Raw genomic sequence first — 25,269 nt, 5'->3', positions numbered from 1 at the left:
GATGGTTAAATGTAGAAAAACTACAATTATAAGGCCTCTAGTAAGTTAGTAACAATATATGGACTAGTTCATTTAGATAAACATCACACAAATCTAACAAGTAAAGCAAAACTCAAGAAAACAATTATTTCTGAACAAAATTTTTTAATTTAACAGTTAACATAAACAAAACAAAAAAAAAAAAATTAGAGTACATTCTCCCCCAACCTGGTGACCAGTCGCTGTAGGGACATATTAATCCCAGCCAACTGGTCACCAAGGTACCGCGTAGCCTCCAGGTGTCTCCTGAGGCTACGCTGGTACCTCTGCAGAGCCACAGAGTGACGGAGCTGCCGGCGATTGTGGAGGGCCAAAGATCGACGCAGCCTCCGGGTAACTGCAAAATGTCTCTTTTGGACCTCCACAATGCGCCGCAGATAATCCGTCACATGTGGCTCTGGAGGGTGGGGGATGTGTGCCTGTTCTGGTGCGGGTGAAGGATGCACTGGGGAGGCCAGGTGGGGGGATGTTGAAGGGTGGAGGACTGTAGAAACCACAGGGGACTCAGAAGGACAGCCAGTCCAACCAGACGCGGGCAGGTCCAGGTCTTCGTCCACAGGCTGCAGTTGCAGGATGAAGACTTCACCTGTGAAGAAAAGAAAATACATTAGATAGATAGATAATACAATACACATGGCTTCTTCACCCTAACATTATATAAAGGCAACGATCTCCCAGCCCTTGTAGACAATCCTGTAACATCTTGAGATGTTTTCACTTCCATCCATACCAGTTTTTGATATTTAGTGAGATGCACCTAATCAATTTGTGTGTAGGAGATAGTGGTGTCTGTGTCAATTCGCTGCATCATACCAAGTTTGCAGAGCTGTGCAGGAAGGTGTAGTACTACTTTACTGTACTCTGACCGGGGTGGAGCTGAGTGTCCTCCCCGGCCAGAGTACAAAGGGATTCCCCTCTACACATCGAGCAGTGTAAAGGGGAATCTCCCAAAGATTTTATCCGCTTGGTCGCACGGGCGGCTGGAGAAAATCTTAAGGTGTAATGGATGCCTAATGCCGCGTACACACGGTCGGACTTTCTATCCTACTTGGTCCGGCACACTTTCCGACGGACTTTGTCCGCCAGGTGCGCCGGACTTTAAAACGGACGGACTTGCCCACACACGACCGGACTTTCCGGCGGGCTAAGTCCGCCCGTCTTTCCGACGGACTTTCGCCGGAGTTACAGCGGACTTTCAGAATGAACGGACTTGCCCACACACGGACAAGTCCGTTCATTTTGAACGTGACTCAGGTGCGACGGGACTAGAAAAGGATGTCAATCTTGCCGCTTTTATCGGCGAGATTGACACCTTGCGAGCCCCGTCGCGGGGCATACCAGGCCCTTAGGTCTGGTATGGATTATAAAGGGAACCCCCTACGCCGAAAAAACGGCGTGGGGTCCCCCCTAAAATCCACACCAGACCCCGATCTGAGCACGCAGCCTGGCCGTCAGGAAAGGGGGTGGGGACGAGCGAGCGCCCCCCCCTCCTGAACCGTACCAGGCCGCATGCCCTCAACATGGGGGGTGGGTGCTTTGGGGGAGGGGGGTGCCCTGCGGGGCCCCCCACCCCAAAGCACCTTGTCCCCATGTTGATGAGGACAAGGGCCTCTTCCCGACACCCCTGGCCGTTGGTTGTCGGGGTCTGCGGGCGGGGGCTTATCGGAATCTGGGAGCCCCTTTAATAAGGGGGCCCCCAGATCCCGGCCCCCCACCCTATGTGAATGAGTATGGGGTACATGGGACCCCTACCCATTCACCTAGGGAAAAAGTGTAAGTAATAAAACACACTACACAGGTTTTTAAAATAGTTTATTAAACAGCTCCGGGGGGGATCTTCCTCCGGCTTCGGGGGTCCCTCCGCTTCATCTTCTCCCGGCGTCCGGTTGGTTCTTCTCCCGGTGTTCCAGTTCTTCGGCCGGCTCCTCTGCTGTCTTCAGGTAGCTCGCTTGCCAGCAGAGGTCCGGACTCCTGGGCTTCTGGGCTTCTGGGCTTCTTCTCTTCTCTTCTCTTCTCCAGATGTTGACACGACGCTCTCTCCGGCTGGACTGCTCTCCGAGGGCTGCGTTGTGACTTATATAGGCGGAGACCCCGCCCCCTTTTGATGTCACAGTCCCTGGGCATGCTGGGACTGTGACGTTTTGGGGGCGTGGTCAACATCACCCAGTGACCACGCCCCCTAAAACGTCACAGTCCCAGCATGCCCAGGGACTGTGACATCAAAAGGGGGCGGGGTCTCCGCCTATATAAGTCACAACGCAGCCCTCGGAGAGCAGTCCAGCCGGAGAGAGCGTCGTGTCAACATCTGGAGAAGAGAAGAGAAGAAGCCCAGAAGCCCAGAAGCCCAGGAGTCCGGACCTCTGCTGGCAAGAGAGCTACCTGAAGACAGCAGAGGAGCCGGCCGAAGAACTGGAACACCGGGAGAAGAACCAACCGGACGCCGGGAGAAGATGAAGCGGAGGGACCCCCAAAGCCGGAGGAAGATCCCCCCCCGGAGCTGTTTAATAAACTATTTTAAAAACCTGTGTAGTGTGTTTTATTACTTACACTTTTTCCCTAGGTGAATGGGTAGGGGTCCCATGTACCCCATACTCATTCACATAGGGTGGGGGGCCGGGATCTGGGGGCCCCCTTATTAAAGGGGCTCCCAGATTCCGATAAGCCCCCGCCCGCAGACCCCGACAACCAACGGCCAGGGTTGTCGGGAAGAGGCCCTTGTCCTCATCAACATGGGGACAAGGTGCTTTGGGGTGGGGGGCCCCGCAGGGTGCCCCCCTCCCCCAAAGCACCCACCCCCCATGTTGAGGGCATGCGGCCTGGTACGGTTCAGGAGGGGGGGGGCGCTCGCTCGTCCCCACCCCCTTTCCTGACAGGCCAGGCTGCGTGCTCGGATCGGGTCTGGTATGGATTTTAGGGGGGACCCCACGCCGTTTTTTCGGTGTAGGGGGTTCCCTTTATAATCCATACCAGACCTAAGGGCCTGGTATGCCCCACGCTCGCCGCAATAGGAAAATGTGTTTTTCCTATTGCAGCGAGCGCGAGATGCAATACCCTGCCCTCGTGTCGTATCTGGTCCATCGGACCAGCATACACACGAGCGGGCTTTCCGTCGGACCAGCACACACACGAGCGGACTTTCCGCCCGAAACTGAGTCCGGCGGAAAGATTTAAAACTTTCTTCAAATCTAGGTCCGGCGGGCTTTTGGGAAAAAGTCCGCCGTAAAAGTCCGCCGGCGCCTACACACGGGCGGATTGTCCGGCACACTCTGGTCCGCCGGACTAAGTATGCCGGAAAGTCCGACCGTGTGTACGCGGCATTAGTGCTACTGCTAACTAATCTACCTCATCCAGACTGACTGACTTTGGCAAATATGGAGGATCAGTTGCACTTGCAGAAAAACATATCAGCTATACCAGCTTTTAACATTACACTCACCAAAGAGAAGCCATTCAAGCCATTGCATTTGGGATGACCTAATAAAAAGTTGTTTAATAAAATATAGCAGGCTATTTTTTAAAGTTGATAATTTTGTAAGGCCACTGATTGTTGAATAAATTAAGCCCCACTTCTGTTCTAGGCTAGGTAGGTTACTCACTCCTGGTCTAGGCTAGGAGGTATAACAGGTATAACATCATGAGAAAAGTGTTAATGCATGCATTAGGGGCATGCCAGAGATTGAACATGTCCAGGGACTGCCAGCCAATAGCTGGAGATTCTTTTCTGACACCCCCCCCCCAGCCTGCTGTGTTATTCATAATGATTAACAGTGATTGGCTCAGACTGGGAATCTAAACTGCAGCAAGAAGGTGGCATGATCAGGGACATTGGGGAAATATTAACAAGCACAGGTCACGCTAACAGGAAGACTGGAATCATCTGCAGAGGGGAACTAATATAATTAATAGTTCCAGCTAAACCGAAGCCTTGCAGAATAAATCACAAGCTATTCTAGACAAGGTATGCCATCAGCATTTCATATTTAAAATACTATATTTGCCTGTAAAATACAAAAAAAGTTATGCTTACTCCCTGGATCTGCCGCATCTGGCTGTTCCTCCGCATCCCCAGCAGCCTCTACAGGGCAGGTCTCCTCCACCTCCTGCTCAGCAGCTGTTGAGTAATGATAGAAAAGAACATTACAATCTGCAGTGTACAACAATCTCACACATTAGTACAAGAACATTGAAACATGTATGATCACTCAGCAGATACCAGCAAGATTATACTAACTTACATGTGGGCGTTGCTGCCTCAGCCTCCTCCTCAGTCTCCCCCTCTGACTGGATGACACCTATTTATAAAGGAGAAATGATGAACGTTAATAAACGTAAATAAATATACTGTAGTGTAAATAGATAAAATTAATTATCCATTAGCATGGCAATACAGGGCAGGTCACTAACGTTTATCTACAAGGCAGGGACATGCATTCACCATTTAGAAAAAATCATTTAAAAAAAAAACAAATACGAGGCACTTACCTGTCCTGGTTCCAGCAGCGCCGGCGAGTGCTAGGTGCACTGCCACTGATCAGGCACCTCAGTTCAGAGCGGCCACGTTCTGTCAAATTACGTAAGTTACGCAATCGCTTGCGTTACCTGACAGTGCGTCGCAGAGGCTCTACCTGTCACTACATGAGCGAGAAACAATGACGCTGGAATCAACAATGGAAGGTTGGACAAATGGAAAAGGAACCACTGTATTAGTGTCACTACTACAGTACTTACTGCATGATGACGTGGAGGACTCCTGCTCCTCTGCCCTCTGCCTCCGGCGGCGCTGGGCCTGGAGACGATCTTTAAATAAAATCAAACACATCATGGTAAATGACTATGTCGCGTCGCATGGTTGACAAAAAAAATTTCCTACACACAATGCAATGCTGACACCAACCCTGATGAGCAAGCAGTTTTTTTTATCTCGTCCTCCCCTACAGCTGCTAAGAGCTCCTTCTCATGGGGGAGGAGAGATACCTGCTTTCCTCTGCGCCCCGACTGCCTGCGTTTACGCGCTATGGAACTGCAAAACAAAAAGAGAAGAGAAACGGGTTCCACAATTAAACTACAATTGTAATCTGAAAATGACATCAACACATGAAACACATGTAGAATGAACCCGTAGAATGAAACAATGCAAATGGAATTTTTGGATTAGGCACATTTTTTCATGTAGCACAAGGTTTGCACATTTATTTATTAACCAAATTTATTGTAAGAAAAACCTATGCTTTTTTGGTGCACAATAAATAATAAAAGGCAGGATAGGGATTGTGCCGAGTAAATGTCCATTGTGTCCACTCCAGTCCACCTTTCTATTACGCGCTTGTGTGAACTGTGTATAGTGTCAAATTTCCTTCCTTGTTTCTTTTGCAAAGCATTAACCCACTTGCAGATGTGGACCCCCCCCCCATAGTAACTAAAAATATGGCGGGTCCGCAAGCTGGTTAAGTCCAGCCACCGTAACACTTTTTTATATATATACATATATATATATATATATAAATATATATATATATATATATATATATATATATATATATATATATATATATATATATATATAACTTTTTTATTTTTCAATAACAAAAAATGTAAAACCCAGCGGTGATCTAATGCCACCAATAAAAGCTCTATATATGGCAGGAGAAGAGCATAAATTTCATTTGGGTAATACATCACAGGAGCGTGCAGTTTAAAGCTGCAATGCGCTAAATAGCAAAATATGGCCTGGTCAGAAAGGGTGCGCAACCTACAGGTGGTCAGGTCAAGTGGAACTTAAAAGCACTTACTGCTCAGTTTAGTGATAACTAACTAAGAACAAATAACGGCATGGAAATATTCCTCTTAAAATGATTGTGGCGATAATATATAACATGTGCAACTGCAAACTATGTGTAGGCTAGGCACACCTATGCGCAAATTTGGTTTTTCACAGGAGGGAGGATAAATTGAAAATTATTTATTCCTTTTTAAAAAAAAAATTCACCTAACTTTACTGACATCAAATTGTGATAGCAATAACATATGTTTATATGTGTGTGTGTAAAATCAGTGCATTTTTTGGAGCTTTTATCATTGTATAAATGACAATGGTCCCGAAATGGCATCAAAAGTGTCCGATGTGTCCGCCATAATGTCGCAGTCACAATAAAAATCGCTGATCGCCGCCATTACTAGTAAAAAAAATTGTTAATAAAAATGCCATAAAACTATCCCTATTTTGTAGACGCTATAACTTTTGCACAAACCAATCAATAAACGCCTATTGCAATTTTTGTTACCAAAAATATGTAGAAGAATACATATCGGCCTAAACTGAGGAAAAAAATCGTTTTTTATATATTTGTTGGGGATACTTATATAGCAAAAAGCAAATAAAAACCGCAGAGGTGATCAAATACCACCAAAAGAAAGCTCTATTTGTGGGAAAAAAAGGACATCAATTTTGTTTGGGAGCAACGTCACACGAACGCGCAATTGTCAGTTAAAGCGTCGCAGTGCCGAATCGCACAAAGTGGCATGGTCATTTGGCAGCCATACCTCCGGGGCTGAAGTGGTTAAAATGTAAAAAAAAAAAATAATCAGACACGTTACTTACCGTTTTATGTCGCTGAATTTTTTGCGACAGGCAGTCGGGTCACGCCGATGGCGATATGTCTCCTCCACCTTCCTGGAAATCTCCTCCCACTTTTCTCGCTTCCACTCCGTAGTGGTTTCCCTGGAGCGGGGGCCACACAGCTGCATCCAGCAAGGAAGCGTTTCCCTTACCAGGACCTGGGACTCAATATGAGTCCACATTAGGTTACGCTTCCTGCTGGATGCAGCTTGTGTCCCCCTCCTGCGCCCATTTTTGGATGCTGCCTTAGAAGGCCCAGGAACAGCCTCCTCCATGCTGCTAGTGCTGGAATGGGTTGCTGCTGGTGCTGCCATTGCCATTATCTCTCTAAGCCACACAGCGTCGGATTTTGCGGCCGCACTTCCGATTGAGAAACGAATGTGAAAGTTTGGTTGGCTGACTGCTGGGGCAGAGTAGACCAATGCAATGAGCATGAACGATGAAGATTCGACACAGAAACGAAAACATGCAAACGTAAATGTGGCTTATGGTGTCTGTCAAAAGTTAGAAGATTCGACAGAGCAGCTAAACAAACTGTACGATGCTGCTATCGAACATTTCCGGTCAAATGCATCCCAGAAAATTCGACCGGAATGTACGATTGCGACGTCGTACAGTTTAGCTGCTCCGTCGAATCTACTTTGAACATTCGACAGACACCATAAGCCTTTAATGACCGATTCGACCTTAATTCATTTCGATTTTCGGACGAATGCAAGTTTTTAACGAAAAACGAAATAAAGAAAAACGAATTTCGGGAGTAACTAAATAAATTTATATTTCGGACGAAAACGAAATTCCGAAACGAAATATTTCAGTGTGCACATGTCTAGTCATTACTGTGTTTATATACCGTTTCAGGACTAGAAGGGTTTAAGTAATAATAAAAATATATATATGTTTTTTTCCATGACTTTTTCATACTCCAGTTTAACCACTTCATTACAGGGCACTTAGACACCTTCCTGCCCAGACCAATTTTCAGCTTTCAGCGCTGTCGCAGTTTGAATGACAATCACGCGGTCATGCTACACTGTACCCAAACTAAATTTTTATCATTTTGTTCCCACAAATAGAGCTTTCTTTTGGTGGTATTTGATCACCTCTGCGGTTTTTATTCTTTGCTAAACAAATAAAAAAAGACCAAAAATTTTGAAAAAAATAAAAGTTTTGCTTTTGTTTCTGTTAAAAAAAATTGTAAATAAGTAAGTTTTCTCTTTCACTGATGGGCACTGATAAGGTGGCACTGACAGGCACTGATACGGCGGCACCGATGAGGTGGCACCAATGAGCGGGCACTGAGGATGGGCACTGATATGCGGCACTGATGGGCACTGGTAGGCAGCACTGATGGGTGGCACTGATATGCAGCACTGATGGGCATTGATAAGCGGCACTGATGGGCACTCATGGGTGGCACTGGGTGACATTATTTAGCACTGATGGGCACTGATAGGCGACACTGATGGGCACTGAAAGGCGGCACTGCTGGGCACTGATAGGGTGGCACTGATAGGCGGCACTGCTGGGCACTGCTGGGCATTGATACATGGCACTGATGGGCACTGATACATGGCACTGATGGGCACTGATACACGGCACTGATATGAGGCACTGATAGGCTTCCCTGGTGGCACTGGCAGTGGTAGGCATTGGAGTGGGCACTGATTGGCAGCTGCCTGGGCATTAATTGGCAGCTGCCTTTGCACTGATTAGTATTTCCCTGGGGGTCTAGGGGGCATACCTGGTGGTCCAGTGTGGCTGGTTTCCCTGGTGGTCCTGGGTGGCTTCCCTGGTGGTCCTGGGCGGCTTCCCTGGTGGTCCTGGGTATGATCCGGGGGGGCTGTGCTGATAAACAATCAGCACAGACCCCCCTGTCAGGAGAGGAGCCGATCGGCTCTCCTCTACTCACGTCTGTCAGACGCGAGTGAGGAAAAGCCGATCCCCGGCTCTTCCTATTTACATGGTGATCAGCCGTGATTGGACACGGCTGATCACGTGGTAAAGAGTCTCCGTCAGAGACTCTTTACCTAGATCGGTGTTGCAGGGTGTCAGACTGACACCCCGTAACAACAATCGCCGCGATGCGCGCCCCCGGGGGCATGCAGCGGCTCGATATCCTGATCACATAGTATGACGTCCGGTCAGGGATATCAAACCACTTTGCCGCCGTCATTTTGTAATAGGGCGGGCGGCAAGTGGATAAGGGTATTTTTCATGAAACCAGTGTGACAGTGCGAGGCCCTGCCACTGTACAGTGAAATGGAATTCAACACAGGGTTCTCAAGGATATAGTTTGAGGGGCTCCAGAATCTCAGTTCTGAGCAGAAAAAGTTGTTTTTTCATCTTTTTTTGGGTTTTGTAGTTACTGTATCAAGGTCTGAAGTCCGAAGGTTTCAAAGAGCTTTGAGAGGAAAGAAGCCACTTTCCCTGTGTTCAGGGTCTTGCCAGAGACCAGTAGGCTGAGTGTGCAGGTGCACACACCTTTTATAATAAAGGATATAGCAGCAGTACAGGGTTCTCTGCCCAGGAGACACAAGGTTTCAGCATAGGAGACAGGTGGGCTCCTATCGAGAGTTTAGGGTGTGGGTCTGTGTGGTATGGAGCTGCAAATAAGAGAGCCAAGGAGGCTGTGAGAGATGCACAAAGCCTGGGTTCCATGAGACAGGGTGAGACCTGTATAGCCAGTTGGGTATTTTTGTTTGCTTGAAAGTAAAAGTTAAGTCTGTACAGAGACCAACTCAGAAAGTCTTGAAAGTCAAGAGGCTGAGCATTTTTTGTTGGACTGATGCAATACTGATAATCCATTGTGTGGAAAATGTTTTTTGTTCCACTGTCTTTTGTTTTGAATAAAAGTGGGTCAATCTGCCCTCAAACATACTGTAGCTCCTGTGTTGACAAAACTCATTGTAACAGCTGGTGAACAACAAGTGAGTGATGTTCACCAGATCACACCAGTCATGATAAAACCATCCAGCCTGAATTTTTTTACCTCTCTTTCTGAAAATTCTATTTGTCTGGCTGTCATGCTTACCCTGCTTCAGTGTTTCAAATATGCCAATAAGGACTTCTGACTTTTTTTCTGATTATCTTTGATTTAAGTACTTCTTTTAACCTATTGCCTCAAAAAGTGTTGAAGTTAGTGTCTTAACATAATAGACAAACAATTAGTATTTTTAAAGGGATATCTTATACTAGCCTTATAACAGGTTCACTTGAAGAGTGTTAACTGTATTAAAGAGGTGAGAAGTTTACTTTTGAGTACATCTTCTATTTTAGAGTGGTGTTCTTTAACCACTTCAGCTATGGAAGGTTTTGCCCCCTTCCTGACCAGACCATTTTTTGCTATATGGCACTGCTTTGTTTAACTGACAATTGTGCAGTTGTGCGATGCTGTAAACAAACCAAATTTACCGTATTTATCAGCGTATAACATGCACCTTTTCACCCTGAAAATTGGATGCAAATAGTGTGTGCGTGTTATATGCAGATACTTCAATTTGCGCTGCTTCAGAGGGGATGGATAGAGAGGGGCAGGACAAGCGCCGTCAGATTACATACAGATAGAATCTCCTGTTTACTCAGCGGCCTCTGTAATAGGAAGTTCCGTCTCCTGGGCCAGCATTGGATCAGTGTTCCGTCTACCATAGAAGCCAGTTCAGGAGGTGGGACTTTGTATTACAGAGGCCGCCAAGTAAACAGGTGATTCTTGCTGTATGTAATCTGTATGTAACCCTCCCTGTCCCCTCTGAGGCAGCAGTAATCCGAGGTGAGGCTGCAGATGGGCATTGATCAGGCTGCATTGATGGCACTTGTGAGGCTGCAGATGGGCATTAATCAGGCAGGATTAATGGCACTTGTAAGGCTAAAGATGGGCATTGTTTAAGCTGCATTGATGGCAATGGCAAGGCTGCAGATGGGCATTGATCAGGTTGCATTGATGGGCAATTGTGAGGCTGCAGATGGGCATTGACCAGGCTGCAGATGGGCAATGGTGAGGCTGCAGATGAGCATTGATCAGGCTGCATTGATGGGCAATTTTGAGGCTGCAGATTGGCACTGATAAGGCTGCATTGATGGGCACTGGTGAGGCTGCATATGGGCACTGATAAGGCTGCATTGATGGGCACTGATGAGGCTGCATGTAGGCACTGGTGAGGCTGCATATGGGCACTAATATAGCTGCATTGATGGGCACTGACCCTTATTTTGCTTCAAAGTTCTTTATTTAAAATTTAAGTTTTTTTTCCTGAAACTTCCCTCTTAAAATGAAAGGTGTGTGTTATACGCCGATAAATACAGTATTTGGTTTTTCCCTACAAATAAAGCTTTCTTTTGGTGGTATTTGATCATCTCTATAACAAAAAAAAACAACCTTTTTTTTACTTTCTGCTATAAAACCTATTCAATAAAAAAAAATTTAAAAAATCTAATTTCTTCATCAATTTAGGCCAATTTGTATTGTGCTACATATTTTTGGTAAAAAAAATCCCAATAAGTGTATATTGATTGGTTTACACAAAAGTTATAGCGTCTACAAGCTATGGGATATTTTTATAGTCTTTTTATTTATTTATTTTGTTTTTACTAGTAAAGATCTTGGAGATCAGCGATCTTTCTTTTTTTTTTTTGCGGGACTGCGGCATTGCAGAGGACAAATCTGACACTAAGTGACACTTTTTGGAGACCAGTGGCACCAATACAGTGATAAGTGCTAAAAAAGTGCACTGTCGCTGTATAAATGACACTGGCAGGGAAGGGGTTAACATCAGGGGAGATAAAGATTTAACAGTGCTCCCAAAGAGTGCTTTCTAACTGGGGGGGATGCTGACAATGCAGGAAAACCAAGATCCGTGTTTCTGCAAGATCTTCATTTTCCTCCCTCACAGAACAGCAGTCCTCCTTGTTTACATAGGCAGACCACCATTCTGTCTATCCTCTGAACGATCACGGGTGGCCGACAGACATTGCGCCGCTGGACCCGCTGATTGCCTCCCGCTGTGTCCAATCACAGCAGGAGCTGGGCCCTGGCGATGTGCGCGCACCCCAGAGGCGATAACATTGATGATGTACAAGTACATGATTTTGCGCTTAAGGGCCGCCCTGCTGCAGTAAATATATGTGGGGCAGCCCTTAAGTGGTAATATATGTACACCAGGGCGTGCATGTGTGGCGCGATAGAATACGGATGCTTACTGTGAGAACTCTCTGCTCTCTCACACTGCACTCATCATCCGACATAGTAAGGATGTTATATGCCTCCTCAGGTGTGAAAATTTTTGGGACATGATAGCAGTACTGATGGCAGGCCTGTGTGATAGTACTGATGGCAGTACTGAAGGCGGGCCTGTGTGACAGTACTGCTGGTGGTACTGACAGGTCACTGATGGCAGGCCTGTTTGACGGTATTGATGGCAGGCCTGTGTGACGGTACTGCTGGTGGTACTGACAGGTCACTGATGGCAGGCCTGTGTGACGATACTGATGGCAGTACTGATGGCGGGCCTATGTGATGGTACTGCTGGTGGCACTGACAGGTCACTGATGGTGATGGTACTGATAGCAGTACTGATGTCGGGCCTGTGTGACGGTACTGCTGGTGGTACTGACGGGTCACTGATGGTTGGCCCGTGTGGCTGTACTGATGACAATACTGCTGGTGGGCCTGTGTGACAGTATTGATGGCAGTACCAGTGGTAGTACTGATGGCCTGTGTGACAGAACCAGATGGACTGTGTGACAGATGGGCTGTGTGACAAATCCAGATGGACTGTGTGACAGTACTCTGGTGACAGGTTCTCTTTATTGGGGGAGGCATGTGGTGCACATTAAAGTAAAGTAACTGTAAAATAGCAATCTACTCACTGATCTCCTGCTCTCTCCTCACATGATTGGTGTGTGAGGAGAAGAAGCAGAGATCTCCTAGTAACCTCTCTTTGTTTACACTTGTGACCGGCTATGATGGGACACAGCTGAGCACGTGGTAAACAGCCAATTTCATTGGCTGTTTACCCTTATCGGGGGATGGGCTATGTCTGAGGAACACACCCCATCCCTGATCACCGCAGTGCACGCATCTCTATGTTAACAAATGTGACCGGCTGTGATTGGACACAGACGATAGCATAAACGGCCAATTTCATCTCGGAACACTTTATTGGAACATTGATCACTACACACTTTTTTATTATGCGCTTTACAATTTTTTGCTATGCACTTTGTAGTTTTTTGCTACATACTTTTTGCAAAGCACTTTATGTGGTTTATTAGGCACTTTATATATCAGAACAATTTGATATTTAAGCATGTATATGAAATTGCTATTTATTATTTTAGGTATATTTAAGCGCTGTGTATATATGAAATTACTTTTTCAAAGCCAGCTTCCAAGTCTTAGGTAAGAACATGGGTATGAGCGCTGCCATTGTAAGACTTGTACCAATGAAAAAAGAGTGTTTTTTTTTTTTTTAAATACTGTTCAGTATAAAGCAGGTCTTTTAATAAGATTTAAACATTTAAGGTTTAAACAGGGCAACATTAAAAGTACACAATTCCTTTATATAGAATGCTTAGGGCAGTGCGAACCTTGGCACCCCAGATGTTTTGGAACTACATTTCCCATGATGCTCATGCACTCTGCAGTCTAGTTGAGCATCATGGGAAATGTAGTTCCAAAACATCTGGGGTGCCAAAGTTCGCCATCACTGGCTTAGGGGATGCGTTGAGGCTGGATTCACACCACTGCGAATTGGATGCGGGATCCCCACATCCAATTCGCAATAGCAGGAGATTTTGACCTGCTCTCTATGGAGCCGGTTCACGTATCTCCGCAGCAGGTCCAGTGCATTTTGCAGAAAAACAGTGTGCGTCTTTTGGTCTGTTTCAGGTCCGAATTCAGCCCAAAATTCGGGCTGAAATCGGACCTGAAACTGTGAACCAGCACGCACTGGACCCGTGCTGTGAGCCGCATGCGGCTCATATGTAAACCAAGCCTTAATCTGCATGGGAAGTGTTGCACTTGGAAGATGTACTTCAGCAAAAGTGACATTTAAAAAAAAATGATTGTATACTGTATAGTCGATTACGTCAGCTAGCAGCATTAGATTATTATTATTGCCGTTCAGCAGCAGGACAGGCAGGTACCTGTCAATTTTTGGCAAGAATGGTGTGTGTTTATTTACTTTCTAACTTTTTTTTTTGAATAAGTAACAAGAGGTTCTAGGAACTCCTTACTCATTTACATAGAGGTCAGATATCTAGGGACTCACGTATCTCAAAGGGACATCAAGATCACAATAAGTCTCCCCTACAGACCCCCACATCCACCAACCAGGGATGTGAGGAAGAGGCCCTTGCCCATAATAACATGGTACTCTTCCCAAGCTGATGTCATTTGGCCTGGCATGGTTCAGGAGGGTGGCGCACACACTCCCTTTTCTGGCCAGCCAGATTACATGGACATTATGGGAAAATTCATGCCAATCCCCATATCTAGGATCAAGGTCTGGCATAGATTTTGTCAGAAACACATAAGGATTTTTTTTTTTTGCAGTCCCCCTCAAAATACACACCAGTCTTTATTACAGGCATGCAGCCTGGGTGGTCTAGAAAGGAGGGGGCAGGGAGCATACCCCTGGTATGGATTTTTAAGGGGCACCCCACAAAAAAAGTGAAAAAGAAAAAGCATACCAGACCTTTATTATAGATATGGTATGTGTAGTGATCTAATATATTAATATTTAGGTATTATGATAATGATGATGATGTAAGTACTCTTCCGCAGCAACCCAATTCTTCCAGAGAGATGCACTTTATTGACTTCCAACACAGAACAAAGTCCAAAGTCCACAGATGACAAAGAAATCCGACAGAGGAGATATAATTCAGAACCCCATGTCTTAGGTCCGAGTGTGCATACACAGATAAGCCTCACTTCCCCCCATACAGACAAGCCTAACTTCCACACACAAGCCTCACTTACTAAACCTATAGACTGAATGCCGTGTTATATTCACTAAATATTGAATGGCTGAGCAATTTGATTGGCCTTTGATTAGCTTTAGTCTTTCAAACAGACAACAACCCCCAGCCGTGAACAGCTGTAGTCATAAACCACCCCAATTTGCACTCCCGCATATCAACATCAACAAGTCCTCTTTAGATATATGTAATTAGATTAGATTAACATACCACCTGAATACCCTTTGAAATGTTCAAATAGACTTGCATATGATTAACACATCAAAGAGTCTTCAGCTTGTTCCCTTGCTATGTTAAAATTCAGTTGGACAATGCAACTGAATTTCTGGTCAGCACTCCAATACAATATTATACATAAATTGGCTAACATATTACAACATATACCCCCACTTGGGTCGGTTCTAACTACTAGAACTGACCCATAAATCAAACAACAAAAAATATCAGTATGATTTAAGGTACTGGATGCTTTACAATGGCTCATATAAAATATGAAGTTGAAACTGGTTACATTTCTCTTCGCCAGCCTCTAAAATATCCCCATGAAACAGATATTAGATAATATAACTTTTAGACCATGACTGGAAAAGGATTTGGTAAATGTCAGTGGCCCATATAGCTGTTAGGCCTTATTATATCACATCAAGATCTTGAATATTGCGCAAAGACGAGCTGATGTCACAGTCCATTCTTCGGTCGGACTTCATCACATCTCTCACCATCTTACTGAAAGTAAACTTGGTATGCTCTGGGAACTCCAATCCACAAGTCCAGGATTCTCTCATCTCCAGGCTCAAGCTTTTCATTTTTAAAGATGCTTTTACGCAAACACTCTACTTTCATCTTTATAGTAAGAAGAACCATCAATGTACCAGCACTCACTTTCAAGGTCAAAAAAGGTTTGGATATGGCAGTAAAACTATTTCCTTGCACTTGACATTCATGAGTCCATCTTTGTTGATTGCCAGTCAAAATTTGCTTTTGTAATTTGCTGTAGGCCGACCCCTCATTGCATTCAATAGAGCAGTTACTTGGATCACTCAGTCCATAATTACACTTGAATGGTATACCAACATATACATATACATATACCCCCACAATGGTTCAGATAGAGTCATCAGTGTTTATCAGATCTTCTATCCAGACAAAGCGGCAGTGGAAATTCTTGCTAGTATCTTCACCATGAAAGGTAGAAAGAATTTTTTCATCCATATATGTCATAGCCTTTAGCATATTATAAACAACTGAATCAACAAAGTTTCAAATCATGACTAGAGTGATGAATTTCACTCACCCCTCTTATAAATTTAGGAAAACCACCCAACATACTAAAATTTATGCTATGCCAAGCCATTGTGCAGCATCTCACCTTAGATGTCAAATATATTGATCAATATGCATTATGTAATATGTACAGTTGTCATGAAAATTATTTTAGGTTAAAATGCTTCTCTTTGGTTTTAAGATAAAGTTCAGGAAATAAAACATAAAGAAAATTAAAAAAAAAAAAATGAAAAGCAAAATATATCAGGAAAAGGGAGAAAAATTAAAAATTAGGGCGTTGAAGAAAAAAGAAAAAAAGGTCCATTGCTTGATGAATTTCGAGAGAGTCCATGAATGCTTTATAATTCCATGTATAGTGATATATTGTCTATTCAGCATTTCTCCCATAATTCTCCACCACTATTCAATTTCAGACTTCTGCTATTCACATGCAAGCATCTTCAGACATCCCTGAAAAACAAAACTCTCCAACAAAACTAATTAGCAAGGTCCTTAAACATTGTTTGAAGTTAAAACAAAACACTATTTACACGTTTACAGTTTGGAGCTAATTCACCCCCACTGCTAGAGAAGTGTCATCTGCATTCAAAAACAGATCTGGAGAATATACATCTTGTACATTCATGACACCCTGTACCCCCTTCAACTGCTGTAATAATGTATCACGTTCCCCTCTCATCTTGTCATACTCAATTTTCAGCTGGTCATATTTATGTTTTAACTGAGAGAACGGTATCCAAGTCTTTGACCTTTTCTTATTATTATTTTGGTCAGCTCTGTTTTTCATATTAATATCACCTATGTTTGACCCGGAGTATCCTCTCTGGGTGTTATCATAGGATATTATCTTCTGATCTTTATGTTCAGTATTTGTCCTAAACAATGTGGCTAAATCAATTTTGACAGCCTGCTCATTTGACTTTCTCCATAAATGGTCTGCTCTCAACAATATGTCTTTTAAATCATGAGGATTTGGGGTAACTAATAAAATATTTTGTTTGATATCTTCATGCAAAGCATCTAGAAACATACTCATATGTATCGAGCCCCCACGCTCGAATGCAAGATTATTACCGACCAATAATTCCATAATAGTTGCTATCCTGTGTGACAATTCATAGGGAGATTCATTTTGCATTTGTTGGATCTTTCCATGAATAGTAACATCAGAACGTACACCATACAAAACACATAATAATTCCAGTAATATGTCCCTTGTCCTCAGAGGCTGAATACAGATTTGTTTAATTCTCATCCAAAGACCACTTCCTACAGAATGTTGCAAAACTCTTTCTAAGTCAGATGGGTTGAGATTGTACATATCTCTGACTTGCTGCACGTCACAAAACCATTTTAAAAATCTGTTTAAATCATGGTATGGAACCATTCCTATTTCTTTAAGAATTGCGTCTAATAATTTTGGTTTCAATGGCTTCATTACAAGCTGAACTTCACCTGTATTATTATTATTGTTATAAACTGTGGTAGTCACAGTGGGGGCAGCTGGTAATGAATTATCAGATTCAATAGGAGGTTCTGTTTGCTGCAGATTGCTGAATCCAAGATTTGATGCATATCTGCATTCCTGAGATCTCTTCTCTAATTCCATAATTCTTAATTTTAATCTCTCGTTTTCCTCTGATAATTCATCACAATGTTTAGATTTCTCAAGTAAAGCTTCTCCAATCGTAACCGCATGCAATTTTAAATTTACTGTCTCGGTGTCTGATTGGTTTTGTAACCTCTCACAAACATTGTTGCTATTATCAACTGCCTTCTGTAACTGGGTAATTTCCTCAACCTTATAATTCAAAGAACTTTCCATTGTTAAACAGCAAGATAACAAGCCCTGTATAATACAACCTTTTCTTTTACTTTCTGAAATTTTGCTATCAAAAACATTTTTCTCTAAAAATTCCTTCATCATCGTCCACGTCTGCTTACATTTTTCTGGAATTTCATAAGGACCGCCATGGCGCTTAATACATTTTAATACCCATCTGTTAACTTTATCAGAACTGACACTAGCTTCACACTGAGTAAGCATTTTGACTATATTACTAATAATTAAAAAAAAAGAAATATTTTACTCACCGCATTAGTTACTCCTTCAGATTCCAGGTCAGGTCTTCTGGTACACGACACAGTCCTTTTTTTGTTGATTCCAGTCTCCAGAGAATAATTCTGGGGTTACCAACTTGTTTAAATTTGTAGATCAGACTCTCTTATGTCACAACCAGACATTATAGTCACAGCACAGCTCTTGGTTCTTCATCAGACTTCTGTCCACCTCACAGGATTGTTGTCACCACCGACTTCTGTTACTAAGTCCGAAAATGCTCTTCTGGTCACATGAACGGCACCAGTGTAGTGATCTAATATATTAATATTATATTGGGTGTATAATATAATATACCAAATGTAGTGATTTAGTATATAATTAATATTATATTGGGTTATTATAGATGATTAATAAGTAAGTATTATTATAATGATGATGATGTAAGTACTCTTCCGCAGCAACCCAATTCTTCCAGAGAGATGCACTTTATTGACTTCCAACACAGAACAAAGTCCAAAGTCCACAGATGACAAAGAAATCCGACAGAGGAAATATAATTCAGAAACCCATCTCCTAGGCCTGTGCGTTCCCAGCCATGCACAGACAAGCCCCACTCATACACATACAAGCCTCACTTACTAAACCTATAGACTGAATGCCGTGTTATATTCACTAAATATTGAATGGCTGAGCAATTTGATTGGCCTTTGATTAGCTTTAGTCTTTCAAACAGACAACAACCCCCAGCCGTGAACAGCTGTAGTCATAAACCACCCCAATTTGCACTCCCGCATATCAACATCAACAAGTCCTCTTTAGATATATGTAATTAGATTAGATTAACATACCACCTGAATACCCTTTGAAATGTTCAAATAGACTTGCATATGATTAACACATCAAAGAGTCTTCAGCTTGTTCCCTTGCTATGTTAAAATTCAGTTGGACAATGCAACTGAATTTCTGGTCAGCACTCCAATACAATATTATACATAAATTGGCTAACATATTACAACAGTATGGTTTGTCAGGGGGTCCCCAGAAATCAAGACTAGACCCTTATCTTGGCTTGCAGCTTGGCTAGCCAGAAATAGGGAGGAGCAGGCATGAACCATACCAGACTACAATATGTTCAAAATGTGGATGCTATCCTGTCCACATGTTGATAGCGACATGAACCTTTTTCCCACATTCCTGGCCTGGTGAATGTGGGAGTCTGTGGGAAGACTTTAAAAAAAGTGACTCTCTTATACCCCCCCCAACTTGAATGAGCAAAGGTTACATAGTTCCCCTTGTTACACAATCACAAAAAAATTACAACATAAATAAAATAAACATACATAAACATACCCACGCATTGTAGAAAAAGTTTAAAAACATTAAGTACCGTGTTGTAAATGCAAATTCAATCACGTTGTCCAGTGATGTAGATCCTTTATCAGTCATGAGCCAAGATGACCCACTGACACAAATGCATGATGCCCCTCTCCTGCTGGCATCATCTGGACGCCACTGACAGTCATTGACCACATATTGTTATGACCATGTCTGGTCATAAAATTTTAGCTGATATGCCTGAATCTCATTTATAATTTTAAATGAGCTGGCGGGTCAGTGGCCAGAAGCTTAATTTAGTAGTAATTACCGCAGTTAAATGAATGACTTCTGGCTGCAGAGGTTCAGGTGGGCACATCTGGTCAACTATTTGCCCTTTGAGCAAATTTCGAACAGCTCAGGTTTTGGTTGAACTCTTGGTCAAGCATCTCACTAATGAGTGCACATGAACCCTGCCTGTGAGTTACTACATTGTTGTTGCTGAAAAATAAATCTACTCTATGAGGTGCTAATATCTCATGAAGGCTTTTTAGCTTCTTATTTTTAAAGTATTATGTTATTGGGCAGTGTAGTGAGGAAATATAGAAGTCTGCCATTGTTCTACTAATAATTTACTCTCACTGCCTATGTAGCCTTTCTAACCATGCATCTAAAAGAACCAGACATGATGGGGTTATCCAGAATTTATTATGTGTGCTATATCTGGCTCTAAATTGACTGTCTAAAATGACAAAGGAGCATACAAAATAGCAGCCTATCAAGAGAACTTATAAGTGCCGTATGTCTTTTATCTAGCACAAAACGGAGTTCCTAATCCACTAATTTTCATTTAGTTCTTCAATAAATTTCAAGTTCAGAAAGCCCTGAAACATTATTCCAGGTGCTCGGCTATAAAATCAGGCTCTATTCAACTTCAGAAAGAGGAAGTATCTATTGATAGTTACTGCTGTCACCTGTGATGAAATTGATCATCACACATTACAGCATACACAGATAAAGACCATAAATTATAATCAACTTGTATTCAAGAGTTTTAATGGTGCTTTTCACAGGAGGAACAACAGTGAACTATTTCCAAATTCAGAACCTGCCTTAAAAACAATGCAGCCTTATTTCATCAGACAGGGATGAAAGATTTCATATTTTAGTTATAAAATCAAAGTTAAACATAGCAGGGGAAAAAAAGAAAAATTAAACAACAAATTTTATTTTATATATAACATGCATGCTTATTTGATATGCCATAATTGTATTTAACAGTGTAAAGAGGAACAAATACACCTTACTCTTAAATGCCCACACACAGATGACAGGCTCATGATCAGGGCAAAAAGGGTTATGACCAAATGTCTATAAAAACAGCACAATTATGAATTATTCTTTTCAGGGTACAACTAGATCAGGCTTGTTAGAAAACCTCATCTGATCTTAACTGTGATCTGAACTGTGTTTCCTAACACCGAAACTGTCTTATGCTGGCCCTACACGATACGAAAAATTGGCCGAACCATTTTCGAAAAACGAACATTCTGTCGTGAGCGCAAACGATAATGCCATCATGTAATGACTGATAAATCATTCAGTGGACATAAATGAATGCATTTTTTGTTTGTTTTTAGAAAAAACCTAGTGCAGACAGTTCGGACAGGAAACACATTAACCTATGGTGTATGGTTCGTTCAGCAGAAAATTTCCAAACTTGTCCTTCATTTTTTCGGCTCAAAAACATCCCAACGATTATCGATTTTGTGCCCATTAACTGGCGGAAAAACAAATTAACTGTCTGAATGACAAATTTCAGATGATTTTTCGTATAGTGTATGGCCAGCATTAGTATTGATACTCCTTTCTCCCTTATCATTTCCGGTATACACGTCCAAACTTGTCTAATGTCTCTGGACATCTTTACAGTGTGACTACCAATCAATGATTTAATTGTATCCTTACTCAATCAGAATTCTGATAGAACTATTGTTGTTCCATATTTATGTAGAGAAATAATAAGTTGAATTGGGTGCACAGAACTGTATTAGAGTTATCATTGATGATCAATATGTTTAGCTGTAAACTGCTTAGTCTGGGGTCATCTACTATAGTGTCATTATTTCTTTATACCTTACTCTTTGTCAACAGATTTACAGGTGCATCTCATAAAATTAGAATATCATCAAAAAGTTAATTTATTTCAGTAATTCAATTCAAAAAGTGAAACTCATATATTTTATATATGTGTTACACACAGAGTGATATTTCAAGCATCTGTTTCTTTTAATTTTGATGATTATGGCTTACAGTTAGTGAAAACCCCAAATTCAGTATCTCAGAAAAGTAGAATATTACATAAGACCAAAAAAAAAATTTAATACAGAAATGTTGGCTTACTGAAAAGTATGTCCATGTACAGTATAGTATGCACTCAATACTTGGCCGGGGCTCCTTTTGCATAAATTACTGCATAAATGTGGCATGTCATGAAGGCGATCAGCCTGTGGCACTGCTGAGGTGTTATGGAAGCTCAGGTTGCTTTGATAGCAGCCTTCAGCTCATCTGCATGGTTGGGTCTGGTGTTTCTCATCTTCCTCTTGACAATACTCCACAGAATCTCTATAGCGTTTAGGTCAGGCAAGTTTGCTGGCCAATCAAGCACAGTGATACCATGATCATTAAACCAGGTATTGGTATTTTAAGTATGGGCAGGTGCCATGTCCTGCTGGAAAATGAAATCAGCATCTCCATAAGCTGGTAAGCAGAGGGAAGCATGAAGTGCTCTAGAAATTTCTGGTAGAGGGCTGCGCAGCATTTGGACTTGATAAAACAGTGGACCAACACCAGCACATGACCAAATCCTCACTGACTATGGAAACCTCACACTGGACCTCATAAAACTTGAATTCTGTGCCTCCCCACTCTTCCTCCAGACTCTGGGATCTTGATATCCAAATCAAATTCCAACATTTTCTACAGTCTGTGATGACTGCGGGAGATATGTCATCTGCTGGTGTTGGTCCACTGTGTTTTATCAAGTCCACAAGTCAGCGCAGCCCTCTACAGGGAAATTCTAGAGCATTTCATGCTTCCCTCTGCTGACCAACTGTATGGAGATGCTGATTTCATTTTCCAGCAGGACTTGGCACCTGCCCACACTACCAAAAGTACCAATGCCTGGTTTAATGATTATGGTATCACTGTGCTTTCAGGCAAACTTACCTGACTTAAACTCCATAGAGAATCTGTGGGATATTTTTAAGAGGAATATAAGAGACACCAGACCCAACAATGCAAATGAGTTGAAGGCCACTATCAAAGCAACCTGGGCTTCCATAACACCTCAGCAGTGCCACAGGCTGATCGTCACCATGCATGCCACATTTGATGCAGTAATTCATGGAAAAGGAGCCCCAACCAAGTATCAAGTGCATATCATACTGTACTGTAATTGGTCTATTAAAGATCAGGTGTTTTAATTCTGAGCATCAGTTGCTGTCAGTATGGCTTGTCAGAATGTGCTGAGCACTGCCCCCCCTGAAGTAGGGGTCATCCAACAGGGAAAACACCCCATTAATGGAAAGTTATTCCAGTTTATCAGTTTATCACGCTGCATTGATGCAGTAATTCATGCAAAAGGAGCCCTGACTAAGTATTAAGTGCATACTATACTGTAGATGGACATACTTTTCAGTATGCCAACATTTCTGTATTAAAAATCCTTTTTTTTAATTTTATTTTTATTGGTCTTATGTAATATTCAAATTTTCCAAGATTCTGAATTTTGGGTTTTCACTAGCTGTAAGCCATAATCTTCGAAATTTAAAAGAAAGAAAAGCTTGAAATATATCACTCTGTGTGTAATGCATCTATATAATATATGAGTTTCACTTTTTAAATGGAATTACTGAAATAAATTAACTTTTTTATGATATTTTATGAGATGCACCTGTATTTGCACACGTAGATACTGAGGGAACATTGACTGATTTTCTATTTGATTTTTATTAGTTAATTCAGGTTTGTATATCTTCTGTTTCTTTTTGGAAGTGTCCAGTTGTGTTTATTAGGTTAGTATTTATTTGTTTATTTATCTATTCGTGACCAGAACTCTGAGTAGCACACAAATATATCTGAATAAAAAGGCCTACAAATATGTACGGTTCTCCAAGGTAACCACAGAACCTGCAAATATTAAGTAAGAGCAAGCCATAAAAAAGACACACTCAAAGATGACTAAAAAAATCTGTTTATTTGTGCAAAAAATGCTAATTCAGTGCCCAACATTACCATGAGGCTTATTTTTCAGTAAAATTGCTTCCATAGCATAAGCAGCTTGGAAAGTATAATACATACACAAAGCAGTTCAATTCTACTTATCCAAAAAAACGATGTGATTTAAAATTAATGGTAGACAACCATCACTGTAAAGCCTCATACACAAGATCAGATTTTCCAACGGGAATTGTGTGATGACAGGCTGTTGGCAGAAAATCCGACCATTTGTACGCTCCATCGGACAATTGTTGTCGGATTTTCCGTGGACAAATGTTGGATAGCAAGCTTTAAAATTTTTCACGGACAACGGTTTGTTGTCGGATTTTCCAAGCGTGTGTACACAAGTCCGTCAGACAAAAGTCCAAAGTACAAACACGGATGCTCGGAAGCAAGGATGAGCCAGAAGCGGTCGGTCTTGTAAATTAACGTTCGTAATGGAGAAATGACATTCGTGACCCAGCAAATTACGAAATACTGAAATGCAGCACACATTCTCTTCTTCTTTAATGGGATAATAACGAAGCTGCTTTGATGGTGATACTGATGGAGTTCTGCCAAACGTATTTTAAAAGGCTTTTATTTTCTAGTGATATCAAGAATAATATTATTATGCTTGTTTTTTTGTTTTTGTTTTTTTGGGCAAGTTGCCACAACACCATTATCCTGTAGTTTTTAAAATCAAAGATACAACTATGTTGCTGTCCCTTGTTAATTTTACCTTTTTTAAAATGTAACTGCCTACTCCCAAACTGTCATTTGAAGTAAAACACATAGCCAAGTAATATTATACAGATTTTTTTTTTATTGTGCATTAAAAAAAGAAAACAAATAAAATTAGACATGCTATCTGCCAATAGAACTTAACCAAAAAGTGCATTCTATGCATCCAAAAATATAGAAGTGATCAAACTAAATCAAATCATTATTTAACCAAAAAATAAAATAAAAGCCTCATGCATGTGTCCTGCTTATTAATATAGGGGGGTCAGCAATGCCAAGAGTTGGTGAAAGCAGGGGTCCGTCATCCAGGGATAATTCCGAAAATCATCTGAATTATTCTCCTGGAGCTCTCGTAGCAAAAGCATATGACATAATTGGTCACAATTAAAGATCCCTCTAACCTTTGATTTTGTTACCAATCCCACTACATTATTAAAGTTCATTTGTCATATCATATACTACTCCTTTATTTTATATTGTTTAATTCTTAAGCAACTCTGTAATGATCACATTAGCCACCCACAGGTGGTTTATCAATGTTGCCACACACAGACTTTAAAGGTATCAACTCATAAAAACATGATGTAAAATTACATTTTATTCACATCATTAGAAATATTAATATAAAATACAGTACAAGTTAAATGTTTCCACATACATCTGAGATTCATATAACATCAATTCACCCCAGATACCCCAGTATTCATATTTAACTATATTGATTAATTTACAATACATAATTCCATTATTTAATTCAAGTATGTATCAGGTTATCAAAAATTCAACGCATTTCTCAGGGTCAAACCCTGCTTCTTCAGGAATATATGGAGGACAATAAACTGCAATGCAAATCATAGCACATGTGTGACATATAATATCAGAAATACCACACAATGTTATATAGGGCTAAAATACCTATCTCTTGATCAGCAATAACCCAACGTTTTCATACAGATTAAAAAAATGTATG

General features: G+C 41.8%; 1 long non-coding RNA gene across 1 annotated transcript; it reads right to left on the bottom strand.

Annotated features, from left to right (window-relative positions):
• Nucleotides 1-3,851: 3,851 nt before the first annotated feature.
• On the bottom strand, nucleotides 3,852-4,933 carry LOC141119209 (uncharacterized). Its single transcript, XR_012238606.1, has 3 exons — nucleotides 4,768-4,933; nucleotides 4,275-4,331; nucleotides 3,852-4,150 (listed from the first exon to the last, which is right to left on the bottom strand). It is a non-coding gene; the product is annotated as an uncharacterized lncRNA (long non-coding RNA).
• Nucleotides 4,934-25,269: the final 20,336 nt, after the last annotated feature.

The sequence above is a fragment of the Aquarana catesbeiana genome, linkage group LG01 (assembly GCF_042186555.1).
Source record: "Aquarana catesbeiana isolate 2022-GZ linkage group LG01, ASM4218655v1, whole genome shotgun sequence".
Lineage (NCBI taxonomy): Eukaryota > Metazoa > Chordata > Amphibia > Anura > Ranidae > Aquarana > Aquarana catesbeiana.
Note: the sequence above shows the minus strand (reverse complement) of the source record. Positions and strands in the feature narration are given on the sequence as shown.